This window comes from Dasypus novemcinctus, chromosome 12 (assembly GCF_030445035.2).
Source record: "Dasypus novemcinctus isolate mDasNov1 chromosome 12, mDasNov1.1.hap2, whole genome shotgun sequence".
NCBI lineage: Eukaryota > Metazoa > Chordata > Mammalia > Cingulata > Dasypodidae > Dasypus > Dasypus novemcinctus.
Genome location: NC_080684.1, coordinates 60438472 through 60460280, shown reverse-complemented (window position 1 = coordinate 60460280; position 21809 = coordinate 60438472). Strand labels below are relative to the sequence as shown.

Sequence of the window (21809 nt, the reverse complement as noted above, 5' to 3'; positions counted from 1 at the left end):
AAGCTACAGCAGTATAAGCTGCCAAGCCTAAAAAAGAAAACAGACAAACAAAAAGTCAATCTAAAACTTTAGAACTACTCAAGATAAGATCTAAAAAGCTAATTTTTAGGAAATATCACTTCTTACTTCAACTAAAAAGAGTCAACTTTATTATTACTTTTTAATAACACATTTTTAAAATTAAAGTTAATAGATCACATAGAATATTACATAAAAAAACATAAGAGGTTCCCATATAACCCACTCCCCACCCTCACCACTTTTGTTAATTGTAATTTTTTTTAAGATACATACATCACTATAAAGGTTACATTATAAAAAACATAAGAAGTTCCCGTATAGAGAATCAACTTTAAAATGCATAGTTCTATCAGTAAAATGTCAAGAGTATCTGTTGAAACATTTTAAAATGCCATTCATTGATATTTAAGTATTAATGTTTAAAAAAGAGATAATTATCTGGATTTTTCTTCCTTTCAACTTAACATTTTCATCGTATGTATTCACAACCACTGTAAAATATTTTATAGTAAGAATTTTATTTTTGTTTTTTCATAGTTTATTACATCAATTAAAATGATGTGACATTCTTTTTCACTTAAAAATATTCCAAAGATAATATTTTTCAATTATTTTTGAAGTTAAAACTTTAATTTGAAGATTGAGTTAAGCCAAATATAGTCTTAATTCAAATAAGTAGAGGTACCAATATCTGACTTTATACATTAGAACAAAGACAACAAATCCTGGGTGGATTCTGCATGTGAGAAAGTAGTTCTCAGGGGTCAGAGCATGCCAATAGCCAGCATGAGAAATTTATGAGCAACTCATCAGGATTTCCTCTGTTTTATCACCTCATTAGTATCATTTTTAGAATACTATTTATACTAAGAGTTACACAGCTATGTGTTACAAAAACACATAAGAAAAAGAATCCTCTAGTACTTTGAAAATCAATACCTGCATATATATATATATGCATAGCATTTACTTTTCACTCAATAGCCATATACAAGGATGAAATGGGTTTCTCAAAAATTATATTAGAAGGGAAGACAATAATACTCCACAATTCATTTAAAAAAACATGAATTTTAGAAATAAACCTTACATGGAAATAAACTTTACTTTATGAAAATAAACTTCATATCTGTATCTAAATTAGTACATGACTCTGTGGGTTGGCAATTTGGGTAGCCCTCTGCTGATGGTACTTCTGCTGATTTTGGCTGGGCAAACAGTTGTTATCTGCAGTTAGCTGGCATTTGATGACCTCATTCATGTCTGATAGTTAGATGGTGTTGGTTGGGGTCGTGGGCCACATGTAAATTATCGAGTAGCCTAGGTCTGGCTTGTTCTCTTAGAATTGTTAAGAGCAGCACATGGGAAAGCTACAGGTCTTTTGAGGTCTAAACATAGAATGTTCATAGTGTCTCTTTAAATATATTCTACCTTTCAAAGTAAGCTCCAAGATTAGATCAGTTCCAAGATGTAGGGAAATAGACTCCTGTTCTCCAACTTAGTGGGAAGAGTTGCAAAAATTTTATAGAAATTGTCTACTCTAGCACAATAGCATTGAACAAAGAACTTATGAGAAATTAGAAAAATAATTCAATACCATTTAGGGATATCACAACTTCATTAAGTATAGATTAGGTAAAACTAATATTTTCTTTTTTGACAGTATACCAAGATAGTAGCTCAAGGAAACAGAGGCATAGATATTTTGATCACAGGATATTTTTGATGATGATTTCATCAGATATTTCATAAAATATACTAAAATTCAAGCAATAGAACAATTGCACAAACATTTAGACAATTACAACTAAAGAATGTTGATTAACAGATCATTGTCTAATATTTTTAGAGGACTTCCAAGTATTAGATGATTACACTTCAAAACTTAAATAGCATTCCATCCAAATTAAAGATCTGGAAAAGCTAGTAGGAATATCTAACATGATTGATTTAAAAAATCAGAAAACCAGCATAGTTGAATATATAATTATATGTTATTTTCCAAATTTAAATACTATGAGTATTTAGTGGATTTATTTCCACTTATTTACACACACACATACAATTGGGATTATATAGCTTTATATCCCATATTTTCATTCCCTTTTATATCAAAACGTAATGCTGCATCATTAAGTATTCTTGGAAAATGGGTTCTCTAATATCTAGCAATTTTTTTGCAGTCACAAAATAACTGACAAAATTGGAGGGCATTTGGTTTAATAATCATAAGAATAAGATCTAGGGGATTAATTCAGATATATTCAAATTCAAGTTTAGTATGTTCAAATATTATGAGGTATTGCCAAAAATATAGTAAAGTTGCCTTTGGCTGAATAATTAAAAACAGACTACTTTTTAGTTGTAAGAAATAATAGAGCCATGACTTCTTTGCTCATAAAACAATATGTAAATTATTCTTTTCCATTATTATTTTTTTTTATTTTTAAAGACGTCAGTAACTAATTAGGCAAGTGCAAAAGATGAATAACCAGGACAGTGAGAAGTAATCCGTATCATGTATGGAACAGCCAAAGGTCTCCACCAGAGAAGACAGTAATCATTATCCTACTACCTTATAGAGCTGTGAGCTCAAAAAAGAAAAGAAAATACACCCTTTAACATGCCTGCTTCTCAAAGACATCTCTGAGTTCCTTTTGGTATCTCTAGAAACCTGAACAAATCTAGGATGTGATAGGAACTCAAAAAATCTGTTGAATAAATAAAGGATGGAACATTAAATGAGTGAACTGGAACCACAAAGGGGCAATTTTTACCTCTGTATAAGTAAACATTTATACCTTGTGAGATACTAGCTCCTAATTAATCAAAAAGGACTCTCTTTACCTATAGAAGGGACTCCTATATTAAAGTAAGAGGATTCACCAGATTACTTGATAAATTCAGAAATAATCTGACAAAATAAAATTTGACATTAGTTTTTTAAATTTAGAGATTATCAATATTCTATACATTTCATATGAATTAGTATCTATATTTAAATGTAGCTATCAGAGATATTATACACATTCAATTCAATTATGTAAAAAAATAGTATTTATATAAGAGCTTTATGACTACTTTCCAATAGGCAGTGTTTCTTTCTTTTTTTTTTTTGGCAGTGTTTCTTAAACAAGACATAAAAAAATGAAAAATTATATTACATTAAAATTAAGAACTTCTTTTAACCAAAGACACCATTAAAGGCATGAAAAGGCAACCCACAAAGTGGCAGAAGATATATGCAGGCTGTATATCCAACAAAAGATTCATACCCAGAAAATATAAAGAATTCTTAATTAAGGAAAGAGACTCATCACTCAATAGAAAAATGGACACAAAAAAGGACATCTATGTCCTTTTTTTAATTGTCCTATGATCAATTAAATATATGTAAAGATGATAAATTCCATTAGTTATCAGAAAAATATAGATTAAAACTACAACAAAATCCTACTACACAGAAAATACTAAGATTTGTGTTGGCTCATAGCAATGGGGATACCTAGTGTTGGCGGATGTAGAACAGAGATATAATATAAGGTTGGTAGAAAAGCAATTTGGTATAACCACTTTGGAAAACTGTTGTAGTATTACTAATGTTGAATATATACATTCTCTATGGTCTAGTAATTTGACTCCTAGGTAGTTACCCAACAGAAATTATTTCTCATGATCATAAAAAGATCCAAGAATTTTCACAGCATCATTGTTTAAAAAGCCCCTAAATTTTAGTTATCCAAATACCCACATTAACAACAGAAGGAACAATTAAATTATGGAAAAATCACACAATGGAATACTATATAAGCATAAGGATAAAATATCTAAAAGCACACACAACAATATGGAGGAAACTCACAACCATAATGATGGGTTAAAAAAAAACATGGCAAAAGTGCATATTGTATGATTCCATTTGCACATGATATACAAAACAGGCAAAATTCATCTAGACTTAGAAATCCAGATAGTGGATAATGTTGGTGAAAAACAACATAAGGTGGCTTCTCAATTGCCTGCAAGATCTGTTTCTTGTTCTGTGCTAGCTATGCAAGTGTGTTCCATTTCTGAAAATTCAGTGAATTGTACAGTTATATGTGCACTTATTAGGATATACATGTATATAATAGTTCAACAAAGTAAAAATAAGTTTAAAAATGTTTTCCTTTAGTAAATTATTTTACCAGATACTATTTGTAGTATTACAGTGAATATATTTTATTACATTTCTTAAGAAAAAAAGAAATTGTGAAAATTTAAACTAGTATTTCAAAGATCAGTTCCTTTATTGTTACACATGAATTTTGTGATGAGCGTGCCACATCTAACCATACTTAAAAAAAAATTTATATTTCTTAATGATCATCATTTGTGTTCTACTCTCACTCTTACCATTGTCATTGAGCACCTTTATGCCTTGGTTTTCTTATCTGTAAATTAGGGCTAATAGTAGTAAAGATGAAGACTAAGTGAAAATGTATTTAAAGCACCTTCAATAGTAAGTACTACTAAATAAATGATAGTCATTATTATTATTGGTCTTTTATGAAGTTGTAGTAACAATAGACTTAGGGGACAAAATTAGAAAATACTTTCAGTATTCTAAGAAAAAAACGCAATAAGTTGTGACTATCACCAAAACAGGATGAACATATTTATTGTATTAATGTAGAAAAGAACATTTTTAAAAATAATGAATCAACATAATTTTATTTCTTAATCCAACCACTGAAACAATGACATTTTGAAGCAGGCTATTAAGATAGGTAATAAATAGCCAGATCTGGAACCTGGCAAAAGTCCACATGGATATCAATAACCCCAAGATGGCTGCTGGAAGAATCCTCCCCCCGCCCCCACCCCCATCCCCAAACACACACACAAGATCCTATCATCCAGAACAAAGATTTCCTCTGGAAGCCAGGAGAAGCCCCCAATATTCCCCATGGACTTAATCATTGGGCCCTCATAGGGAATTGACGGGTGGGGTAATCAATCAAAACAGCAAACAGCTGGAACTCCTCCCCTGCCATTAGCAAAGGGGTGGAATAATTAATAGTTCAAAAAGTTAGAACCAAGGCCTGAATCAACTCTAGCTCTTTCTTGCCTGTGGACCTCTGCCCTGCCCTCTATGTACTGCTCTTGCCATTTTTCCTCTGTCATGTGGCCATGCAAGTAAACCTGAGGATTTATAACCTTTGATAGAGAATTGTAGTCTGTAAATCAGCCCACTTTATCATTTTTCAACCCCTTCCTCTCTACCTAGGACCCCTGATCTGTTATTTTCTCCCATTTATCTTCCCTCCCTACCTGAATAAACCACTGCTCTAACTGACATGCTCTTAAAATTCATTTCTGCAGCATTGTCAAGAACCTGAATAAAATCCGGTAACAACTTGCTGCTTCAAGAATCCAGCCTATAATAAAGAAGTCATTGTTCTACTTTATTTCAATTTTTTAAAGTCCATTGTGATAAAAAGTCTTGAAAGTCAGGATTTGTTCAAGTGTTTTCTTCACTTATGAAATGAAAATCCTTAGAGAGTAGAGGATAGAGTTGTCCTACAAAACACAATACAGATGATGCAGTATATATTGTCAGAAAAGCTAACTGTGACAGGGAAAATAAATGAAATAGCAGGAAGGAAGGAGATTCACAAAAGTTAGACCTAAAGATAAGACATCATTAGACACCCTGAGAAAGGAACTATGTCTCCATACCCCAGGGGCTAGACCTGGGATTGCCTCTTACATAAGAAAAATTCCCAAAAAGGTTGAAAGCTGAGAGGAATCATAACCCACTTCCTATTCGGCAGCGGGGAGGACCAAACACAACGTAAGGTGCCCCTTTGTCAATATGGGATAACCACAATAGAGAGAAAATGGCAACAGGGTACAGTTAGGCAGATACTGCTTGAGAAAGAATTACTGGTATGCATGTATTCAGAAGTTCATGTATATTCTGGTGGGAGCATCAGGAATTCTGAGAGGACAGAAGAGGCTTGGCATCAGGATATGGTGATGCAGAATATGCACAATGATTATCTTTATGTGCATTTGGCAGTGGGTTCCACACAATACCAAAAGCCCAAGTTTCGGCAGAGAGTAGCACTGTCTGCCTGTGAGCAGACACCAGCAAGGATCCATCCCCGATTGCCTTGGGACACACGAAATTCCCTAAGCACAGTGCATCCATCTGAAGAGGCCATTTTGTAGATAAGAAGGATGGAGAGGGATGTTGCCAGAAAAAGAAAAGATAGCACTGACAAGAAATTTGAATTTCAAATTAACTAAATGCTTATGCAAATAACTTTCTGAAACCAGAAGAATGGAGTTTAATTTAGGTTTCTCTCATCCTAGCCAAATTCTTCACTACCACCAGCAGCAGGAATGCCCGTTTGAGTGCAAGAAGAGCTCTGTTATAGAAAATACTAAAAGTTATATTTTCTTATACATCTGAGAAGTAGTATATGAACATTTACATAGCAATAGTCTTGAAGTCCTTTAAGTAAGGCTTATAAATTACAACATACTTGACTAAATTCACTACACTACAGTAGACTTAAGATTACTTAGAAGATCCAGATCATACATCACCCTAGACAAGGAAACCTCTATTAATATCCGCACACCTACTCTGGCAGTAGAGCTTGGACACTGCTACTGAATAAGGTGATCTCACCAGTTATGTTCTCCCTGACAAGGAAATGAACGAAAGCAAGAAACTTTTAGGTGTTGGAACATGACCTTGAACACATTCTTTCTCCTTACTGAACCTCTAGCATATAACTGTGACTAGCTTTCTATGAAACTATGAGCTTTGGATTTGATGTTTAAAGTCACAATCATTTTCTTAAGCAGGTTTGTTAGAGTAACCAGAGTAATAGTTAACAACAAATGGGATACTCAGGAAATGGATTTAGAATTTTGTATTCAACTTTAAAAAATGATATGTCTTTGAGATAGCCCACTTCAATTTGCTGGGTTCTTCATGTACATGAAGGAAACACATATTATCAAACCACTAAATTGGGTTGCCTTTGAGAAGGTGAACCAAAAAAGCAAAAAGGAACTAAACTTAGGCCCAACTATGAGGTTTTTAGCCTTGGATCACAGATAACACAAATATAGCAGAGCCAATATTTATATTCAAGCAAACACAAATAGGGTCTAGCATGACTTCTTTTGAAACATAAGCTTGAGTCAAAGGAATAAAGTTATAAAAATCATTATGCATTCCTTTATTATATGTATATTTTAAAATATACGCTACATTCAAGACATTGTGTTAGGGATATCAGAGGATGTAAACATGAATTAAATTGGTGACTTCTCCTAAAACAAGAGTTTAAATGAGAAGTTTAGATTTCCATCAAGTTAAGGGGATAACTTGAGTGAATCCTGACTTCACAGTTGTGTGCAGGAAGATTAATTTGGCGACAGTGTCTAGGAAGGACTTGTATTACTTTTATAGAAATAAAAATCAAAGAATATATTACTATTATGCAATCATTCCTGAGAGATTCAAAACCTATTATCTATTAACCTGAACTTACTAGAAAGCATAGAACACATCTTTCTTTTTTTTTTTTGAGTAGATGTCATTAAAAGGAATAATGCCATTTTTTTTGGTTGTTATTTTGGAAATTTCTCTGCATTTATCTAGGTTCTGATGTCTAAAATAAAGAGCAGCAGTGGAATTTAAATCATGTTGTGTTCCAGAACATATGGCAAACCTAACATACATTTTATTCAATAGATAAGAAGGTACGTACCTTTTTGTCCTTTATGCCAGGGTCAGGATAAATGTCCCAAGTGTTTAATAAATTTTGTGCTGTATTAAAAACAGCATGACTTCATAATTCGTTATTTGTAATGGAGGACAAAGTTCCTGTATGTCTCCAACTTGATCTATTTCCAGCCGAGAAAAGGTTTTGATTTATTTGGTTCAAAATACTTGGAGTACAATAGAAGGAGGGTAAGAACCTCTCGCTGATTTTTCCCATTTAGCATTCCCGGGCAAACCTGAGAAGTTACTCCACAGGATAGATCTTGTATTCATTCAGGGACCTCACTTTGCAGTTAGTAGCAAAATTCATCAGCTTAACTGGAGCAGTCTTGTTATTTTAACATGGCTGTTTCTATTTATAAAGTTACACAATCCAGTTAGTTCCTTATTCCTCCCTGTCTGAGACACAGTTTACAAAAAGAAACCACACATTACATAAATGCACTGCCAGGAAATCCAAGTGTTGTTTTTTGGTGGAGAGTAAAAGTCCCGCACCTTGACTTATGTCTTACTCATCCTAAATCACATCTGCTCTCTGCCGACACTTTCTCCTGGCTAAAGAATGTACTCTGAAGTTTTACTGTGTTCATTAGAAGGCCATCTTTGCTATTCTAACTATTCATGTTGTGGTTTTACAGATGTCCTGTAAATCAAAGCCTGCTGCACAACAGGAAGTACTCACTGCCAAGTCTTTTGGAGAGTAGCAACACATCCACAAGAGGATCCAGGTGGTAAGAAATTAGAACAAAAGCTTTACATAACAATTGAAAAGAAGGAGGCAAGAGGCAGGGCAGATGTCAGGACTCACTCTAACTCTCCTCTCAACAGCAGCTGCACCTACTGGATATGTTCATACAGTCAATATAGTCACAGACTTTTTTTCTATGGGAAGTTTTCTGTGGAAGAGGAAACAAGCTACATACACAGGAGAATGCATATGATGACAGGACATCCTATTTGATTAAGGTTTCAGAAAAGATAGTGCTTCTGATACTCATACTCCATGTATCATATTTTCCCATTTTTCATATATGACTTGTAGATAAACCTGGACCTCTCTCCATATATTCCACCTAGAAGGATTTCTTTCCTACTGAATCCTCTCCAGCATTACTGTTTAGTTGGATATTTTCTTCTCACCCTTTTAATTCTCCTAGATTGATTCATATAGACCATACATGAGGGCTTAACAAATTGTATTTAACACTGACAGAATCAGTTATCCACCAGGGATAACTAGAAAAAAAATGTCATGCAGTTTCTCCCTTAAGTTTAAAATGGTTTGTTTTCTTGAAATCAATATTCCTCACTCAATAAAAACAGAAGGAAAATGGGTGACCCTAAAAAACATATCTCGGAAACCTAAGATTTTCATACACACAATGCCTCTAATAATTTGAGGTGCAGACAGATGTTCTCTTCCTTTTTGCACTTCCCCCAAACTCTGTCAGTCGTCTATTGTTAACTGTGGACTTTCTCCCAGACCACATCCTGTCTGTCTTTTGAAGGAGAAGCATGATGTTAAAGTAAAATGAAAGTCCTGATATTTGTGTATAGTCTCTGTAGGTGTAGACAAAATAAATTAACTGCAGTATCTCAAGATACCACTACATTCAGCTCAGGGCCCACCGGACTTCTGTTGGGAATTACCTGATGAATTCAGGGAACTAAGCTATGTTTATCTTATTGATAACTTTAAACTTTTCTCACAAAAGGAAAGAAGAGTACATTCAAGGCCAACACTAGTTAAACTGTATTATATAGGAATGAGAAGCACATGTACTTGACCATCCTTTTAAAAAATAATTCTTTGAATATCCAAAATCTCCATAGAAGCTACTTCCAATTTGAGTAATTACTGTTAAGGAAAGGATATTTTTCTCTTAAATCAGAAATAGAGAAATGACAGGTCTGACAATAAATCTTTAAATCTGGTATAACATATTTTTAAACTACCATAAAATATAGAAAAATCAAAATTAATAATTAAGCAATTACAAAAATTAGAATAAAATCAAGAAAAAAATAAAACAAGAAAATGTGATTCATAATTAGGGTTACCAACCCATCCCAGTTCGTCCAGAACTAAAAAATTCCCAGGTTGAAAATTTTCAGTGTGGAAACCAGAACATTACCAGGAAAACCAGAAGAGTTGGTCACTTTATATGATCATTAACCATCCCCTACCCACCCCCGGGATGGCTCCCTTGTCTGTCTGCTTGTTGTGTCTGCTTATTGTCTGTTTGTCTTTAGGAGGCACCAGGAACCAAACCTGGGACTTTCCATGGGGGAGGCGGGCACCCAACTGCTTGAGCCACATCTGCTCTCCATCATTAATTTCTTAATCCAACATTTTTCTTACTCATCTTTAGATAAATTTTTCTATTAGAATTATATTCTAGTTCATAATATCCTAACGAATTCTAAATATCTCAGGTTAATTAATTATGGAATGATAAAATGGATGAAGTTCTAAGGAATAAGCTGCTTCTTGACACTCTCACAGAGTTCATAAATAAAGCAATAAACACAAAATCTAAATCTTAACTAAAATTTGTAATGCAGCAGAACTTGCTGTTACAGAAACTCCCTGCTATTTTGTATTAAATAGTTTCACATACTTTCTCTTATTAAGTGAATCCATGTATCAACTACATAAACCCATCACTCTCTATTTCCCCCAAGGTTATTTTAACGAGAATAGGGGAGCTGGCTCAAAGGTCAGTAATTTTTACCGTGCAGAGTGCCCTGAATTTTAAAAATTTTAAATTTTGGTAACTGTATTAGTCAGCCAAAGGGGTGCTGATGCAAAATACCAGAAATTGGTCAGTTTTTATAAAGGGTATTTATTTGGGGTATGAGCTTACAGATATCAGGCCATAAAGCATAAGTTACTTCTTTCACCAGTCTGTTTTCACATGTTGGAGCAAGATAGCTGCCAATGTCTGCGAGGGTTCAGGCTTCCTGGGTTCCCCTAGGCTCAGTTTTTCTGTTTTCTCCACAAGGTCAGCTGTAGACTATCAGATGAATAGCTCTGTCTCTCTCACCAGGGCTCCAGCTTAAGGCATCTCTGTCAAACTCCAACATCAAAACTCCAACATTAAGAACCTCTCAACTCTGTGCTTTGTCATGCCTTTTATCTGTGAGTCCCTACTCTCCAAGGGGACTCAATGCCATAATGATGTGGCCCAATCAAAGCCCTAATCATAACTTAATCACATCCAGGTAAAGACCAGATTACAAATATAATCCAATATCTATTTTTGGAATTCATAACCATATAAAACTGCTACAGTAACTTAATATTTTAAGGAAAAATTAGCCTGGTCAAACAAAAATCGTAAAATGTAAAAACAATAAAAAACAAACAACAAACCACTTTAGAGAATATCAACTAATATCCAAAAACTTCAGTTAAAAAAAAAAGTCTCCATTGCTTCCATTTTCTTTCTCTTTGTCAGTTTTGTTCAATCTAATTATATATGGGATCAAAATCATTTAACAGCATTGAAGTTAATATGGTGATGTATAAACGTAGTTCTTTCAGATAGTTTCCCTTTCAGCTATAAAATAAATTGTTAAAGTGCTTGGGTCCTTTTAAGTGCCATGGCAAAATCTAAAATGATGCCATTCACGATTGGGATGGTACAGGCTGTTGGCCCAAGTTCAGGTGTGCATGGTTCTTCTCTCTTGGTACAGTCCCAGGCTGCACTGAACCCCAACTTTAGTATAAGCAAACTGAGATCCAGCCCATAAATCACCACTGAGATCACTTCTATATAAAACAAGATAGCCTGAATTGGGAAATACAATTTATATTCCATAGGATCCACTATTATTTCATTAAAGTAGATGGAACCAAGAGTTTTTGAATAACACATACAGATTTACAAAACTCTATGTATATTTCTCCTTGGATTTATTATTACTACTATTCTAGTAAAAAAAAAAACAATGAGGCTTACACTAAAAATAAGTTGTTTGGATTTATATTTTCTCACCATCTTCCAAAAATGATAGAAAGTGTCTTAACATTAAGTTGTTCAAAGTTATTTTATTTTGAATTGTATTTTACACATAGAGCATTTTTAATCTACACTATGCTTTTAACTCTTTTTATAATTACATGAGGTTGATATTTTGTTTGAATCTTAAACTTGAATAAACAGTGAAACACATACAAGCCCATAGGTGGTGAACAACAAAGCCAGGCTCCTAAGCCAAGCTCTCTGACTTGATGTTTAGTGCCCTCCCATTACACTACTGCCATCCTACTGCTGTGTGCAGTGTGTGCGCTACATATTTACATCATATGACCATTAAACATGTGCATATATAATACTTATTTGTGTGTGAACACATCCCCAGTGAGTACATATACAATGTAACCATTAAAATAAGTTATTTTTTATAACCAAAATCTATAATAAAAATGTTATTGAGAAAGTTATTTAAATTACATAATATTATCTATACACATGCCCCTAGGATGGATTTATTGTACACCCAGAAACATATGTGACTCTCTTGAGCAAATATTAGCTTTCATTTTGAGAGCTGTTTAAAGCAATATCACTTCTTTAATCATTATAGCAGCTAGAAAGCTTAGCATCAAATGTGTGGATAAACTTCTAACTGTATAGAACACCACAGTGCAAATTCTATACACCAGACTTTCCTTCAGCTTTATTCTCTTCTATTGTTCTCTTCTTTTTGTAATAGCATTTCTTTAAATATGTTTTAAAATCTTATAGGATGCATATTCTCTTTAATTCTACAAAATCCTTTTTACAAATAAAGTATGGTCTAAATCAATACTTCTCACCTGGGGATAAAGTTTTCCCCCAGAGGACATTTGGCAATGTCTGGAGACATTTTTGGTTGTCACAACTGGAGGAGGCATCTATTGTGTAGAGGTAAGGGATGCTGCTAAACATCCAATGATACACAAAACAGCCTCCCCTATTCTCTCACCTTCACATATAAAGAATTATCTGGTCCAAAATGTTAATAGTGCTAAGATTGAGAAAACTGGTATAAATAAAACAAATATACACAAAACCTATAATAAAATGTATTACTATTAAAATTTTGCATTATAATTGTTTCAAATATTTCTAGGTGATATTTCACAGGAATTTAATGTTGCCCAAATGAGTGAATATAAATTCCTTGAAAGAGTCGAAGGACCTGTATATTCCTTAAAGTCTATAATGGTAAAATAAGTACACACACACAAATGCATTGCCTCATTTCCTTGTACACAATACATATTCAATAGTTGATAATGCACTGATGACTGGATGAATGATTAACAAAGACAAGGAGCCATGATATAGACTTCCATGGTAAGCGGAAGGATTTACATTTGTGAAATAGTAGCTTGCTTTGGAATCCAACAGCTCTAGCCAGAATCAAAGGAAAATAGCTGAGAGAACATATTGTTAGAGACGATGATAAACCTTATGTTCAATGGAAGAAGGTAACACACAAGAGTGCCTATCAAAACGCCAGCCAAAGGAAGGAAGAAACAGCTATAAAAAGCAGATGTTTGAAAAAAGGAAATGTAAAAACAGAATCCAAAAATATATGGGTCATATAATAATATAAAAAAGTTATGCCAAAAATATCAGGAAGTAGAAAATCAATAAATTTTCAAAAAGGCACAGCAAGATTATTTTTAAGATATAAGAATTCAGAGACAATAAAGAGAAATATATTAGATGTATATAATTTAGAGTAGAAAAAATGATTTAAATTATTCCAAACTGAAGTGAAGCAGTAAACACTGTCAAAGAGAAGTGAAAATCTGGGTAGAGTTAGTCCCATATGGACAACTAAGTCTAAAGACAAGTTAAATCACTTAGAGTTCACCTTATATTTGAAAAGAGTTCCTTCTATGTGCTGTTCTTTATAGTTACTTACCATGGTCAAAAGGATTTAATATGCATTACTTTTTTTGATATTAGTGGTGGGTTTTTCAATGACCTGTCCACACATTCCCACACTGTTCCTCTTGGAACCAGTTTGCAATGTGCTGAAAGAAGCAATGTGGTAACTCCAGGCAAAGAAAATAGACTTTCCTTCACACTACTCAGCCACCCACTTGGCAACATCTAGAAGCCAGCAAATGCCTCCTTAAAATTGTGATGCTTGACTCCACCCAAACTTGTTAAACTTCACTTTTAGAATTCAGATCTGACTTTTAGAATCAGATCTGACACTGCCTTGGCCTTTCTGGTTCTGGCTCTGATTAAGAATGTCCAGGTTTATCAAGAGAAGAATGCTTAAAACAGAGGATGGAAGTAGTGGGGCTGAAGCAAAGAGAACCAAGTATATAAAATTGTCTTAGTTTCCAGGCTGCTATTGCAAATGCCAAACAATGGGTTGACTTAACAATGGGAATTTACTGTCTCACAATTTCAGAGGCAGGAAAGTTTGTTCCTTCTGAGGTCAGCAGCTTTCAAGCTGGCCAGCAGTCCTTGAGTCCTGTGGCTTTCCTATCATATGACAATATCCTCTCCTTTCTCTTCCGGGTTCCTGGCAATGGGCTCCTCCCCATGGCTTTCAGCCTTCAGTAATAGGATTAAGATCCATCCTGATCCAGTTGGCCACAACTTAACTAAAATAATATCTTCAAGAGATGCTATTTACAGTAGGTTCATGCCCACAGAGATGTGGATTGAGATTTAAAACATATATTAATTGGAGTACATATTTCAGCCTACCGCGGGGGCCAAGAGAGTGCTGCTTTCAGAGCTGTGAGTTGTATTTAACAGTTGGAACATGCAATGTAGAAAGAAGTTACCAAAATCATATGGTGGAGCAAGGGGTAATAGTCAGGATACCATACTGAGCTTTTTATATGTAATTTTATATGGATGGACTCAGTCTAAGAGGCAAATTGAATTATATACCCCATGGAAGGAGATGTTATTCCTTCAAGTTCCTGTGAGTGTGAAACCATTTGTAAATGGTGTAGAGTCATTTGTGAGTAGGGTCTTCTAAACTCCTGTTTAGGTGTGGCCCAGTTGAATCAGTGTGGGCCTTAACCCAAGGTACTAGAGACCCTAAACTAAGAGAGTCTATTTTTAAAATGCTGGGTTAACAACCAGGTTTTTTTCTTTCTTTATATTTAGTCATTTGAGTGTAATTATGAGTCTGTTATTCAATGTTTTTGCTTTTAAAGACATAATGCAAAATAACTGATGTTTATTGACCATCTGAGAGACACTTCCCGATACCTTATAATGTTTATAATATGACAAATCCTTGCTTAATCTTGAATATTTTGCTAATTGACCAGTTTAGCTAAACTAAAACCTGACTAATAGTTCACCAAACCACTTCCCTTAATTTCTGTGCACACAACTAGACTGTATTTCCTAGCTTCCCTTGCAACTAGGTATTGTATTATGACCTAGTTATGACCTATGGAATAGATTGGAAGCCTTATGTGTATTTTCCAAGCCTCCTGAGATACCCTCCAACTTCTTTCATTCCTGTTCATTAGACATGAGATGATGGAACCCCATGTTGGGAGGAGCCTGGGTGTCTTGAGTTACAATATGCAATGTCAGCAAATTTTTCCTGCAGGGACAGATCGTAAATGTGGTTTTGTGGAACTTATGGCTCTGTCATGGTTACTCAACTCTGTCATTATCATGAAAAAGCAGCCAGACAACTTGTAACTAAACATGATGGCATGCATACCATTAAAAGTCGACTTCCAAAATCAGGCAGTGACCCAGATTTGGCCTGTAGACAGTAGTATGTTAACCCATGATTATATGGAATGGTTAAAGGGATCAAAAATAAACTACTACTATGGCAATCCTCCGATATTTGGGGTTTATCTGTTAAGAAACTTGCATTACCTTACTAATAAGATGCCATTTTGATTGCTTATAAAAATTATTTTCATATATTTCACTACAAAACAGAGGAAACTTATCCACCAAAGGTTTTCAAGGTTTTATAGTCACTTTTCCACATCAAAATATGACAAAGAACAAAGATATCTTTTTGTTTTTATTCTCTGTGTGTGTACTGCATCATATTATTTTACTGGGAAAATAGTGAATTTTTGCCACCACCCTCTTTACCTGGTGACTTTTGCTCCAAGCACAATTGCAGCACTTTTTAAACAGATGATTTAATTTACTGGGAACAGTGGGCATATCTTGCCATGTAACCAATTAATGAACTATTCCACATATGTCAAATTTTTCTATTGGCCCTAATGAAACCAAAAAGAAACAAACAACAACAACAAATAAACAAAGCAAAAAGGAGCAACAGGAAACAGTAGTGTTTACAGGAGAAAGAATTGTTCAAAGTGAAATTTGTCAAAAATTAACTCAGCAGTCCTGGTAATAATCCATGATTTTCTGTTTTCCTTTACATAACTCAATTTCCACAGAGAACAAAATAACATTGATTTTGATGAAGGCTTATGCATTGTTGCAGGGTAGACAGAGAAAAGGAGATTGAGAGAACAAGAACACAGGAGCCAAAAAGACCTGATTTGAAATTCCAGCTACACCCGAGGATCTCCCTGAGCTTCTATATCTGTGTAATTTGAATAATAAATTAAGTAAATTACCTAGTGCACAGTAGGTACTCAAAATGTGTTAGTAATTTTCATTAGTTTTACCTGCTACTTGATGCTGAGTTCACAAATTAATGTTTCCAACTTAGCTAAAAATTTCTGTCAGAAGAAAAATGGATATATCCTTCAAGAGTAAGATTTGTGAGTTGTTGATAATTAATAACTTAATCATAACAGCTATGCTTCTTGTACCAGATTCTGCTGAGCTTGAGTTCTATTTCAGTTTAACTTTTGCTCTCTTACACTCTCCTCTTCCCCTTTCATTGTAACTTTCTATCTTTTCCTTCAACATCATTTTTGTAAGATATAAACTTAATCAGGTCACTTTGATACTTAACCTCCCCCCAATCCTCTACAGAACAAATCCAAACTTTTTGCCTTGACATTTAATGTCCATCTTCCCACTATCTTATCTCAACCTCACCTTTCTTGCTTCCATTCTATATTCCAGAAATAGTGAAATATCTGTAGTTTCCTAAATATAGCACACTGTTTCATACCTTCATAAATTCTATTCTATTGAAAATGTTCTTTATTCCATATTTACCTGGCTAAAACAAACTCATTCTTCAAGACTATTAAACATTACTTTCCCCCAATAAAGGAGAATTAATCACTGCCTCCTTTGCCCTTATATTATTTTTTGTTTTAAGTTATTAGATTCATTTATAATATTGTAATATTAATAGGTAACAGATACTGATCAACAAACATGTACTTAAGATATTTGTCTCGACATTTATTTTTTAAATTAATTTATTAGAGTATATCACTCATATATACACATACATAGACAGTAAGTATATAATAATAGTTGTGAACTGACAAAACAAACATACAGGATTCTCATAACTCACCCTACCACCAATACCTTTGCATTGTTGTTAAACCTTTTCAACTAATGATAAAGAGCGTTGACAAAATATTACTACTAACCAAAGTATTTTTCCCACAACCAACCCTATTATTATCTTTATATCATTTTATATGAACATATATAAAGAATTAACTGTATAATAAAAGTTGTGAACTTTCAAAGCAAACATGCATAACATCATACAGGGGTCCCATACATCAACCCTCCACCAACACCTTGCATTGTCGTGTGGCGTTTGTTACAAATTATGAAAGAATATTGTCAAAATCTTACTATTAATCATAGTCCTTATCATACATTCGGTGTATTTTTCCCCCAACCCACCCTATTATTATTTTTTAAATATATTTTTTATGATAGAAGTTGTCAACTTATAAAACAATCATGCACATACGCAGAATTTCCAAACAATACCCCTCCATCAAAACACCACGCTATGGTGGAACATTTGCTACAGATAAGATAATATCATCTGATTGTTACCACATCCATAGTGTACATTTGGCTCACATTTTCCATACTGCCTCATTACCAACACAATACATCTTTCACATAGATGCAAGAATATTACATTATTACTACTAACCATAGTCCATAGGGCACTCCAGCTGCATTTTTCCCATGCTTCTCCACATTCCCAACACCCTGCAGTAGGGATAACACATTTGCTTTAGCTCACAAAGGACACTCTTGCATCTGTACCATTCACCACAATTCTCATCCGTCTCTTCATTTACTGTGCTATTCAGTTCCTAGATTATTATATAGCATTTTGTCATTTGGCATATACATTTCTAGACTACCATTTTTACTCACATCCCCATTTATAAACTAGCTGTTACTCACTGTGTTACCAACCACTCTATCCATTTCCACACTTTTACAGTAAGCTAATTCAAATGTCTACATACATTAAACATCAGTAGTCCACTCAGTCCTTCTTTTATCTCCTTTAAGAATCTACCACATATCACCAGGTCTTAGAGATATTTTCCTACAATTTCTTCTAGAAGTTTTATGGTCCTTCCTTTTAGTTTTAGGTTTTTGATCAATTTTTTTAATTTTTGGATAAGGTGTGAGATACGGGTCCTCTTTCCTTCTTTCAGCTATGAATATCCAGTTCTCTCAGCACCATTTGTTGACTGGATTGCTTTGCCTGAGCCATGTGAGTTTGACAGGCTAGTCAAAAATCACTTGACCACATGTGAGGGTCTGTTTCAGATCCATAAATTTGGTTCCATTGGTCTATTGTGGCTATCTTTAGGCCAGTACCATGCTGTTTTTACCACTATAGCTAGGTAATAAGATTTAAAGTCTGGAGATGAGGGTTCGCTTTTCCTATTTAGTGATGTTTCTGGCTATTTAGGACTTCTTACCCTTCCAAATAAATTTGATGTTTTCACTTTTTTCTTTAATGCTGGTGGAATTTTTATCTGGATTGCATTGAAACTGTATATTAATTTGAGTAGAATTTACATCTTAATGATATTTAGTCTTCCAATCCATGAGCACAGAATGTTCTTCCAGCTATTTAGGACTTTTTTTATTTCTTTTAACATTGAGTTGCAGTTTTCTGAATACAAGTGCTTTACATCATTGGATAAATTTATTCCTGACTATTTGAGTTTTATCTGTCATATTTTATTTTCACCATTTTTGACACTTTGTTATTTTTATTGATATAATCTTCATTTCTAGACTTTCTTCTAGGCATCTCTCTCCTGTCTTTTCTTTTCAGGCTCTAGCACATCCTTTAGTATTTCCTGCAAATCTGGTCTCTGCTTAGAAATTCTCTCAGTTTCTGTTTATCTGTGAATATTCTAATCTCACCCTCAGTTTTGAAAGACAGCCTTGCTGGATATAAGATTCTTAGTGGAAAGTTTTTCTCTTGTAGTACTTAAATATATCAGACCACTGTCTTCTTTGCTCCATGGTTTCTGGTGAGAAATCAGCATTTAATCTTATTGGGAATTCCTTATATGTTATGTATTGCTTTTCTCTTGCTGTTTTCAGAATTCTCTCCTTGTCTTTGGCATTTGACATTCTGATTAGTATGTGACTAGAGTCAGTCTATTCGGTTTTTTTTAGATGGGAAAACATTCTGCTTCTTGGACATGGTTTTTTATGTCCTTCAATAGGGTTGGGGAATTTTCTACCATTATTTCTTCAAATATTCCTCCTGCCCCTTTTCCTTTCTCTTCTACTTCTGGGACACCCATGACATGCATGTTTGCATGTCTTTTGCTATCATTTAGTTCCCTGAGACCTTGTTCAATTTTTTCCATTCTTTTCTCATCTGTTCTTTTATATGTTCATTTTCAGAGGCCATATCTTCAAGTTCACCAATCCTTTCTTCTGCCTCCTCAAATCTGCTATTATGATTCCAACATTTTTAAAATTTCATTTATTGCACCTTTCATTCCCATAAGATCTGCTATTTTTCTTTGTATACTTTCAAATTCTCCATTTTGTGCATCCACTGTCTTCTTAATATCCTTAATCTCTTTATCCATCTCATTGAATTTATTAAGGATTTGTTAGAACATCTATGATTAGTTGTCTCAACTCCTTTATGTCATCTGGAGGCTTACCTTGTTCCTTTAACTGGTCCGTGGTTTCCTGTTTCTTGGTGTGGATTGTAATTTTTTTATTGATGTCTTTATATCTGGCTTACTAGAGTATTTTCCTGGGTGCAGATTTTTTCTCTTTAGTTTAGGACTTCTTGCCCTTTCTCTCTTGTTGGTTGTGCAGTAGAAGCCAAGTATGTAGTTGGTGCTATAAGTTGTGGAGGTTCAGGCCATCCTCATTGCACCAGGGAACAATGAAGCTTCCTCCAAGTGTCTCCTTTGCCAGGTGTCGGGACAGAGTCACAGCTGTGTGGAATACCCAAGTTGTGCAGGCCTAGACTGTAGTTGTCCAGAGAGACTGATGAAGATTCGTGTCCCTTTCTCCCCTGCCTATGGCAGGGATGAAAATAATTTTTAACACTTCACAAATTTGCATGTCATCCTTGCGCAGGGGTCATGCTAATCTTCTCTGTATGTTCCAATTTTAGTGTACATGCTGCTGAAGCAAGCACTTTACATTTATTTTTGACGTATAGTTTATTTGCAGTATCTCATTTAATCCACACAATAATGTTATGTGGTAGTTTATATATGTTTATCTTCATGTTACTGATGCAGAAACCAAGGTATGAACTGACCTGCCAATGTCATAATTGCTAGTACATATTGGAGATTTCCAGAAAGAGAACTGTGGTTAACAGATGTGAAGTGTTGCGAACATAAAAAAGATAAGAGATGAAAGGCTAATCAAGAAGAGATGTCTTTTCAGAAGCCATTGGTGAACTTTAGGGAAACAGAATATATGTCAGAGATCAACAGAGCTAGAGCAAAATAAAGGCTTACGATAGCAGAATGAACATTGATCATCTGAAAGAGGGTGAAAGAATTGATGATGATGGTGATGAAGAAAAGTAGTAGAGACCTGAGCATTTTGGGAACTTGAGTCTAAAGTAGTGATTCTCAACTGGGGACAGTTTTGCCCCTCCCCCAGGGAATTTGGCAAAGTCTGGGGACATTTATGTTGTCACAACTGTAGGAGTGCTAATGGTATCTAGAGGGTAGTGGCAGGGATGCTACTAAACATCCTATAATACACAGAATAGACTCGCCACACATATACATACATGGCACAGAATTATCTGGTCCAAAATGCCACCAGTGCTGAAGTTGAAAAATCCTGATCCAAGAGTCATTGGACACCCCTGCATGGCGGGGCACTCCTTGAGCACATCAGCACTGTGTGTGGGCCAGCTACACATGGGTTAAGGAGCCCAGGGTTTGAACCACGGACCTCCCATGTGGTAGACAGATGCCCTAAGCCCCACAGGCAAGGAGTGCACCCCGTAAGGAGAGCCACCCAGCACGAAAGGAAAGTGCAGCGTGCCCAGGAATGGTGCCACACACACGGAGAACTGACACAACAAGATGACACAGCCAAAAAGAAACACAGATTCCCATGCCCTGACAACAACAGAAGCGGACAAGGAAGACACAGCAAATAGACACAGAGAACAGACAGCTGGGGTGGGGGTGGGGGGTGGGGCGGAGGGGAAATAAATAAATAAATAAATAAATTCTTAAAAAAAAAGAGTCATTGGAGAGGAAGACATGGACAATCTAATAGAAATGTGATAACTGATAGGACAAAGTCCTAGAGGAAGGATAAAGGGACTAGATAATAAAAATATACTAGGAAAACCTTATCGGTTACTATTATCCTCATTTTATTTTTTTACAGATAGAGAGATTAAAGTCCAAAGGGCTTAAATGATTTTTCCTTTAAAGATGTAGAAGTTGAATTCACAACTTTGAGATCCTAGTCCAATATTCTTTCCACTACGCCATCTAATATATTAAAATCAAGACTGGTGAAGGGTATCTGTTGCATATATGATGGTAAAAAATATCAGTAATATATATATAAGTAATTGCTTAAAAATTTAT

The 21809-nt window shown here is 34.6% G+C and overlaps 1 protein-coding gene and 1 non-coding gene across 7 annotated transcripts in view; both read right to left on the bottom strand.

Moving 5' to 3' along the window:
* The window catches only part of NAV3 (neuron navigator 3), an 894692-nt gene that overhangs the window by 343690 nt on the left and 529193 nt on the right, over window positions 1–21809 (bottom strand). The window lies entirely within an intron of this gene.
* Window positions 20272–20377, bottom strand: LOC111759032 (U6 spliceosomal RNA). The gene has a single exon (XR_002793130.1). It is a non-coding gene; the product is annotated as a U6 spliceosomal RNA (small nuclear RNA).